Consider the following 9927-nt stretch of genomic DNA (forward strand, 5'->3'; position numbering starts at 1 on the left):
CGCCACACCTTCACATGAATTCTTGTTGCTCACGCACCAGGAGATTCCCAGCAGAGGAGCCCCACGGGTCGCCAGCGCCACTCTTGTGACCGGCGAGGCGGTTTTGCCGGCGCCTCGGAGCGTCGGTTCTTGGTGCAGAGTCAGAAAAGCACCATCAATCTTAACGCTGCTGATTGAGTCGGCGCAGTGGGTTGCTCAGATTTCGGCGCTGAGAATCAATAACTTGGACGTCCACTCAGAAACCCAGTTACAAAGACGGTAGTTATAAAGACCACAGATGGATAAATCTACAACGAAGGGAAGAAAACAGCCAAAAAAGGCTGAGAATACCCAAGATCAGAACGCCTCTCCCTCAGCAGGGGATCCCAGTTCCTCATCAGCAACGAAACAAGGCTTGATGGAGAAGGAGTGTGTTCCAATTACAGAAGCAGGCTTCAAAATGTGGATAATAAGAAACTTCTGTGAATTAAAAGAACTTGTTCTAACCCAATCCAGAGAAACTAAGAACTTTGAAAAAAGGTCTGACGAAATGTTAACAAGAATACACAATTCAGAGAGGAAAATAAGTGAATTGATGGAGCTGAAAAACACAATACGAGAACTACGTGAAGTATGCACAAGTTTTAACAGCCGAATTGATCAAGCAGAAGAAAGGATATCAGAGGTCGAAGACCAACTCAATGAAATAAAACAAGAAGACAAGATTAGAGAAAAAAGGATAAAAAGGAACGGGCAAAGTCTCCAAGAAATATGGGACTATGTGAAAAGACCTAATCTACGCTTGATAGGTGTACCTGAATGCGACGAAGAGAATGAATCCAAGCTGGAAAATACGCTTCAGGATATTATTCAGAAAAATTTTCCCAACCTAGTAAGGCAAGATAATATTCAACTCCAGGTAATACAGAGAACACCACAAAGATATTCCTCAAGAAGAGCAACTCCAAGGCACATAATCATCAGATTTACCAGGGTTGAAATGAAGGAGAAAATACTAAGGGCAGCCAGAGAGAAAGGTCAGGTTACCCACAAAGGGAAGCCTATCAGACTTACAGCAGATCTCTCAGCAGAAACCCTACAAGCCAGAAGAGAGTGGGGACCAATATTCAACATCCTTAAAGAAAAGAACTTTCAACCCAGAATTTCACATCCAGCCAAACTAAGCTTCATAAGTGAAGGAAAAGTAAAGTTTTTTGTGAACAAGCAAGCACTCAGAGATTTCATCACCACCAGGCCTGCTTTACAAGAGCTTCTGAAAGAACCACTACACATAGAAAGGAACAAACAGTATCAGCCTTTCTAAAAAATACCAAAAAGTAAAGAGCATCAATATAATGAAGAATTTACATCAACTAATGGACAAAATAGCCAGCTAATATTAAATGGCAGTATTAAACTCACATATATCATTGTTAATTCTAAATTTAAATTGACTAAATCCCCCAATCCAAAGACAGACAGACAATTTGGATAAAAAACTAAAACCCATCAGTATGCTGCATCCAGACCCATCTCACATTCAAGGATACACAAAGACTCAAAACAAGGGATGGAGAAAGATTTACCAACCAAACAGAGAGCTAAAATAAATAAATAAAAAGCAGAAGTTACAATTTTGGCCTCTGATAAAACAGTCGTTAAAGCAACAAAGATCAAAAGAAGCAAAGAAGGACATTATATCATGATAAAAGGATCAATGCAACAACAAGAAGAGCTAAAGATCCTAAATATATTCGCACCCAATACAGGAATACCCAGACATACAAAACTAATAAAGAGACTTAGACTCCCACACAATAATAGTCGGAGACTTCAACATTAATATCAGACAGATCAATGAGACAGAAAATTAACAATGATATCCAGGACTTGAACTCAGATCTGGAACAAGTAAACATAATTAACATTTATAGAACTCTCCACTTTAAATATACAAAATATACACTCTTATCAGTACCACATCATATCAACTTAGAAGTTTAAATGAAATGTTGGTTGGCTCCTGGTTTGTTATTCTCTTCCCTCATTTTATTTTATGTCTCCATTATTAAGGACAATTATAGGCATAACCATATTTAGACTGCATTCTAGCCCGGGCAATAAAGCAATACCCCCATTCTCTCTCCCTCTTCCTCTTTCTCTTTCTTCCTCTTCTTTATTCTTTTTCTTATTATTCTTTTTTTCTTTCTCAAAAAAAAAAAAATACAGCTCAGTCATAACACACAAACATAAAAGTGCTAGTTAACTTTTTTTTCCCGATCTTATGGGTGACTCTGTGACAGTATTCATAATCTCATTTGGAGATAACTCCAAGCCTACACTTGGGGCTGTTTCTGAATGGCAGGTCAATCCATACAGCCCTCTATGCCCACCCTGGGCTTTTGCCCAGTCCTAGACTCACACTGATTCCAGATTTGGGGGCGGGGGAGGGGGTGCTTCAACCTCTGACCTGTGGTATTAGCTTGTGGAGACCCAGGTGGTCCCCCAAACCAGGGCTGCTATTCCGCCAGTGGGTTTTCAGCACCTCTGTCGACAGGTACCCAGAAATCACCTTAAAGAAAATCTTTTCTGCCTCACCGTACAGAATTCAGCAACAGCCCCGGTCATTTATCAACTCTGTGCTCAGCTTGCTTTGTTACCAAATCCACGCACCACAGGCTTTCCTTCCAACCCCATTTCTCTCCTAAACTGCTACAGAGTTGCAAACACTTGCTAAGTAATGGAGCTAGCATCCCACAGAAAGCAGCTGGGTTCTGCAGCAGCCCCCAGCCCAAAGAAGGAAAAAACGGATTTGTAAAGAGATCATTGCCCTGAGGTTAGTTAAGCAGGGAATTTGTGTTTGTTTTTTTTCTTTTCTTTTCTTTTCTTTTTTTTTTTGAGACGGAGTTTCTCTCTTGTTACCCAGGCTGGAGTGCAATGGCGCGATCTCGGCTCACCGCAACCTCCGCCTCCTGGGTTCAGGCAATTCTCCTGCCTCAGCCTCCTGAGTAGCTGGGATTATAGGCACGCGCCACCATGCCCAGCTAATTTTTTTTGTATTTTTAGTAGAGACGGGGTTTCACCATGTTGACCAGGTTGGTCTCGATCTCTCGACCTCGTGATCCACCCGCCTCGGCCTCCCAAAGTGCTGGGATTACAGGCTTGAGCCACCGCGCCCGGCTTTTTTTCTTAACTTTACTCCTCATCTCCCCGTTAGACTCAAAGCTCCACGAGGATAAATGGCAGCTGTTTTGTTTTCTTCTGTGTCCCCACCACCTGGCTGGCACTTAATAGGTGCTAAGTAAATATTTATTTGTTGAATAGACCAATACTTAACAGACTTTTATATCCCATTATTTCTTTTTTTTTCCCTTTCCTTTCTTTCTCTTTCTTTTCTTTCTTTCTTTCATTCTTTCTTTTTCTTTTCTTTCTCTTTCTTTTTTTTTTAGACAGAATCTTCTTCCAGGCTGGAGTAAGGTGGTGCAATCTCAGTTCACTGCAACCTCCACTTCTTGGGTTCAAGTGATTCTCCTGCCTCAGCCTCCCAAGTAGCTGGGACTACAGGTGCACAATACCACACCTGGCTAATTTATTTTTATTTTTATTTTTGAGACAGTCTCACTCTGTCGTCAGGCACCAGGCTGGAGTGCAGTGGCACGATCTCAGCTCACTGCAACCTCCATCTCCGGGGTTCAAGCAATTCTCCTGCCTCAGCCTCCTGAGTAGCTAGAACTACAGGGGTGCACCACCACGCCCAGCTAATTTTTTGTATTTTTTAGTAGAGACGGGGTTTCACCATGTTGGCCTGGGTGGTCTGGATTTCTTGACCTCGTGATCCGCCCGCCTCGGCTTCCCAAAATGCTTGGATTACAGGCGTGAGCCACCGCACCCAGCCTAATTTTTGTATTTTTAGTAGAGACAGGGTTGCACCATGTTGGCCTGGATGGTCTCGATTTCTTGACCTCATGATCACCCCGCCTCGGCCTCCCAAAGTGCTGGGATTACAGGCATGAGCCATCGAGCCCGATATCCTGTTATTTCATTTGACATTCTTAGAACTTAAAATGTCATTAAGTATTTTCCCACAGAATTATATGACGTTTGCATGTATTAGCTTTAACGACCTCACAATGGCATTTCATTGTATTTCCTCAATCGGTATTTTCCAAATTTGTCTGAAGGTAAGAATAGCCTGAAGTGCCTTTTAAAAATATAGATTCCTGGGCACCATCCCTGATGTACAGAATCAGAATTTCCCCGGGAGAGGGACTTGCACACCTGGTAAGTACTTTGGGTGATTCCTACTATCAGGAAAATCTGAGGCATTTAAAAAATCTAGTGAAATATCAAGGCTTACTTAATCTACTTCTGTGTAAATGATTTCTAAAAAGTTGCTTTTTAGCTTATGGAATGATTTCTTTAGGATTTATGCCACAAGTATAATTAATTACTGGGTCAAATGCAGCAAATCGCTTTCCAACAGGACTATACACGTTTGCTGGCTGTGGGAGAGCCCCTGTTTCACCGGCTTCAACAACGACAGCATTCACAACTTCTCAGCTTTGTTCTTCTTACATAACTGTGTCTCTCCTTGCTCTCTTTTGCACTGACGTATGTCCTGCTGAGACTGGACATTTCTCTATGCTTGTATACAAAATGTATCTTCTCTTCGGAGAACGTTCTGATCCTGCTTCTTGCCTGTTTAATTCTTGGAGCCTGCACCTGTTCCTTTTCTAATTTGATGAACATTTTATATATAAGATAGCAATACTTTGTTTTTCAGATTTGCTGCAAACATTCCCCTGATGTTGCCCTCTTCATTTGTATTCTTTAACATCCAGAACCTACACACACAGACACAGACACAGAAGCATGCAGAAACACACAAACATATCTTTTCTTCTTTTCCTTTATCACTCCTGACACTTCCTTTGTTCCCGTGTCCCTCCGTGGACAGCGTCGAATGTCACGCTAGACGTCACGGTCGGAATTACGAACACGGGAGTGGAAGTGCGAACACTCAGTGGCATTAAAAGCTAGAGACTGGAAGATCTCATAGGAAGAAAACACGAAAAGAGAAGGGGTGGAAAAAGCTCTGAGACCCAAGAGGACTTCAACATATAGGCATTGGGGCTCAGGGCCAGGGGGAGCTGGCCAAGATAGACTGGGCAGAGAGAGGTAGGAGAAGAGACAGCAGCCTAGGGTGTCATGGAAGTCAAGAGGAGATAGTGCGAGGAAGACCAATGTTCCAGAAAGAGTGTGTCTAGGGACAGACAGGCCTTCACTGTCTCTTCTGTTTGTTCCACGGGGTTCAGTATTTACGTGTTCGAGCCATCTGTAATTTTTCTGGAGAGACCCTGTTTCTACTAAAAAAATAAAAGTAAAATAAATGAGCCAGACGTGATGGCGCACGTCCGTAGTCCCAGCTACTCGAGAGGCTGAGGTGAGAGGATTGCTTGAGCCCGGGAGGTGGAGGCTGCAGTGAGCTACGATTTGTGCCACTGCACTTCAGCCTGGACAACAGAGCAAGACCCTGTCTCAAAAAAAAAAAAAAAAAAATCCCCCTGATTGTGAGAGGATGTGGCTTCCTGAACAGACCCAGCTGTCTCTCTCTATCTCCCCCATTCTGATCCGATGCTTGATCTTACTTGGGTGCTTAAAATTAAAGTAGAACTGAGGAGAAAAAATGAATATTGACCATATTCAGTTTTTTAATGATAAGCCATTTTGGTTTGGTTTGGTTTGGTTTTTGCGATAAGGCGTTACCCTGTCGCCCAGGCTGGAGTGCAGTGGTACAGTCCCAGCTCGGCAGCCTCAACCCTGCTGGGTTCAAATGATCCTCCCACCTCAGTCCCTGTAGCTGGGACTGCAGGCTCATGCCACCACAGCCAGCTAATTTTTGTATTTGTGGTAGAAATGGGGTTTCGCTATGTGACCCAGGCTGGTCTCAAACTCCTGGGCCCAGGCGGTCTCATCAGTGTCAGCAATCTTAGATCCTCATGAGGACTGCACAGCCTAGATCCCGATCCCTTAGAAGCACAGCTCGCAATAGGGCTTGTGCTCCTATGAGACTTGAATGCCACCACTGATCTGATGGGAGGGGGAGCTCAGGTGGTAATGCTACAGGATCCTTGAGGTGTTATTTTTCTGGACAGAAGCCTCTGTGGCCAGTGATTTTTTTTTTTTTTTTGATTATTTTTTTGTTTTTGTTTTGTTTCTTTTTTTTAAAGACGGGGTTTCACCACGTTGGTCAGGCTGGTCCTGAACTCCTGACCTCAGGTGATCCGCCCGCCTTGGCCTCCAAAGTGCTTGGATTACAGGCATAAAGCCACCACACCCAGCCTGGCCAGTGATGTTTTTGCCCAAGTTTTGCTCGGGCCCGCTGGGCTTGGCAAGCTGTACTCAGTTGACGAGGCTCAGTCGGACATACCGGCTGCTGTCATGGGGCAGGCAGCTGTGGGTGCACTGCTCTCTGCAAGGCCGTGGCTGGACCAGATGTGCTGCAGGCCACTTCCCTGGCTGGCACTGGGGAGTGTAGTGGCACCTGGAAGTGTGGAGACACCAGGAACCAGAGGGCTCCAAAGAGGGAGTCACAGCTGTGGCTCAGGGAGTGTCCAGGTCCGGGTTCCCTGAAGGACGGCGGCTCTTCTCTCCTTCTCTTCCTCCACCATGTGGCGAGCAAGGGGCGTGATTCAGCCCTGCTTGGGTTACAGCAGCTTTCAGCCTTGCCATTTGGTGAGTCCTGAGTTCTTGTCCTGCAACGGGGAAGAATGAGGTACATGGACAGGTGGAGGGTGAGCAAGACAAAGAGGGGCTTTACTGAGCAATCGAGCAGCTCAAAGGAGGCCGGGCGCGGTGGCTCAAGCCTATAATCCCAGCACTTTGGGAGGCCGAGGCGGGTGGATCACGAGGTCAAGAGATCGAGACCATCCTGGTCAACATGGTGAAACCCCGCCTCTACTAAAAATACAAAACATTAGCTGGGCATGGTGGTGCGTGCCTGTAATCCTAGCTATTCAGGAGGCGGAGGCAGGAGAATTGCCTGAACCCAGGAGGCGGAGGTTGCAGTGAGCTGAGATTGTGCCATTGCACTCCAGCCTGGGTAACAAGAGCGAAACTCCGTCTAAAAAAAAAAAGAACAGCTCAAAGGAGCTGTGGGCAGCTCCTCTCAGTAGCGAGGGTATCCTAACAAGTGTTCAGCTCCTAGCAGAGTGGGGAGCTCCTGTCTGCAGGCTGCTTGTCCTGCCATCTGCAGTTCTCTGCTGAGAGGGTAGCTCCTGTCTGCAGCTGGCCATCCCAGTGTCTCTCCTCTTCCTCTGCGCTGGCTGAGCCCAGGGCTTCTATGGGCCTCAGAGGAGAGGAAGTGTGTGCTGATTGGCCCACGGGCGGCCATGGATGAGCCCAGAAAAGGCACCACAAGTCCCCGCTCTGGTCTACCGGACCGGTAGCCAGGCCCCCAGCCTTCAGACCCTTCCTGGCCTGAAGATGGGGCCTCACTAGAACCCGCCTCCTTCTGCCCAGGAGCTCCTTTGCCTGCTGTGCCTGGGAGGGTGGGGCTCCCACCTGCTAGAGGCCCGGGTCTGCGGCTGCCATTTGGGGTAGCTGAAGTGGCACTCAAGGAGCTCCATCCCCCACTCAGAAATGGTGGGGCTCCCACTTGTCCCTGGTTCTCGCTGGCTTCATGGAGCATACAGCTCCAGCTGCACGTTCCTGCTGCAGCCGGTGTGGTGGCAGCAGGCACTCCAGATGGCCTGCCGCTGCCATCGGTAATGCGTGCTTACCTGCCGCTCACCTGTTCCTAACAGGCCACGTGCCTGTACTGGTCCATGGCCCAGAGGATGGGGATCCCTGCTTTCAGGAATGTCTCTGATTATGACATGGGCTCCAGGAGACACAGACTGAGGCGAGGGAGAAGGTCTGACAGGCATTTGATTCAGGTGCTCTTGTCGCTTTTTGAGTAAATACTTTCTGCTTTCCTAAATGAGAGGCTTCTCCAGGGACAGCTGCTCTCCTGGTGAAAAGAACAGGACTCTTTCACCACACCAGGTGGCTGTCACTGTGAGAATCTTCGTCTGTGCCCTGAGCTCAGATTTCGCAAGGCCAGCAGAGTTTGCTCAGTTTGGGGGTTTAATCACCCAACAAACTAAATATATACCTAGGGACACCAAAAAATTCTCATAAAATAGCCAGATACTATTTTAGAAAAATGTAGTTATTACGGAGAAAATTAGAACTCTGTTGAACTCGCTTTCCCTCAGTTTTGAGTTCAGCAGTGTTTAATATTTTGGATTGTATAGTGGGGTGGCTGGGGAAGGTACACCATAATGTTTTCCGTAGTCAGGACCTCTAAATACATTTTCCCTGCCTTGGTTAGAACTCATGTTTCTGAAGAGGCCTTGCTCTGCTCCTCTGCCGTGATATAGAAGTAAGAATTTGAGACCAGGCGCTATAATCCCAGTGCTCTGGGAGGCCAAGGCAGGAGGATCACATGAACCCGGAATTTGATTCTGCAGTGAGCTATGATCATGCCACTGACTCCAGCCTGAGCAACAGAGCTCGAGACCCTGTCTCAAAAAAAAAAAAAAGTAAGAATTTGAATTTAAGGCTTCAACTAATACCCTGCCTTTGCTCAGGGGATCGATAATATGTACTTTGTAACACATTATCTGGGTAACAAGAGCGAAACTCTCTCAGTAGCTAGGGTATCCTAACAGGCTTGAAAGCTGTTGTTTGCCACCCTCTGTTCCATGCTAAAATCAGCTCCTTCTTACCAAAGACAATTATCAAATTTTTTTTCACTCTTTTTTTTTTTTTTTTTTTTGAGACGGAGTTTCGCTCTTGTTACCCAGGCTGGAGTGCAATGGCGCGATCTCGGCTCACCGCAACCTCCGCCTCCTGGGTTCAGGCAATTCTCCTGCCTCAGCCTCCTGAGTAGCTGGGATTACAGGCACGTGCTACCATGCCCAGCTAATTTTTTGTATTTTTAGTAGAGACGGGGTTTCACCAAGTTGACCAGGATGGTCTCGATCTCTTGACCTCGCCATCCACCCGCCTCGGCCTCCCAAAGTGCTGGGATTACAGGCTTGAGCCACCGCGCCCGGCCTTTTTTTCACTCTTAAACAGAATTTCTGTTGCCCTGGCTGGAATGCAGTGGTGCTATCTTGGCCCACTGCAGTTTGGACTCAAGTGATCCTCCCACCTCAGTCTCCTGAGTAGCTGGGACTATAGGCATGCACTAACACACCCAGCTAATTTTTTTGTAGAGTTTTGCCATGTTGCCCGGGCTGGTCTTGAACTCTTGAATTCAAGCAATCCTCTCACCTCGGCCTTCCAAAATGCTGGGATTACCGGTGTGAGCTACTGCACCTGGCCTTTTTCACGCTTATAAAATACAACTTAAATACCAGTGTCTTTTCATTTTTAGAACCACGGGGACAGTCCAGTGCCCAGAAATGCAATTGTTAATGTATTCGTGTTACCACTATCCCACATCTATGGAATACCATTTTGATTGAGTTCCTCTGGCCCCTTGGGACACTAGAAGCAGTTTGTGGGGAGAAGGGGAGCACTGTCTTTTGATTTCCCAGTGAACGTGCCCAAATGGAACCACGAGGTCTCAAAGTCTGACTTCTCTGCTTGCCCACTCTGTGGTGCGGGACCAGCTCCTCTGTGTCCAGGTCCGCCACGCGGAGGCTCACACCTCACCTGCGTGTTGTGAGGACTCAGTGAGATATGGCCCGTACTGTACCCAGCCCACGGCAGACAGAGACTACACAAACACTACACGCACGATTTCTGGGTGTGCTGGCCCCTGGAGAAGGGATCAGGGCTGGGAGGACTCAAGGGTATCTTCAGCCCATGCGGAGAGGGAATGCAATTATTTCAAGTGCCTTTCCGCCTTCCGTGAGGCAGGTAGCAGGTTCTAATCTCCAACTCCGAAGCAGAATT

The sequence above is a fragment of the Saimiri boliviensis genome, chromosome 5, assembly GCF_048565385.1.
Source record: "Saimiri boliviensis isolate mSaiBol1 chromosome 5, mSaiBol1.pri, whole genome shotgun sequence".
Taxonomy (NCBI): domain Eukaryota; kingdom Metazoa; phylum Chordata; class Mammalia; order Primates; family Cebidae; genus Saimiri; species Saimiri boliviensis.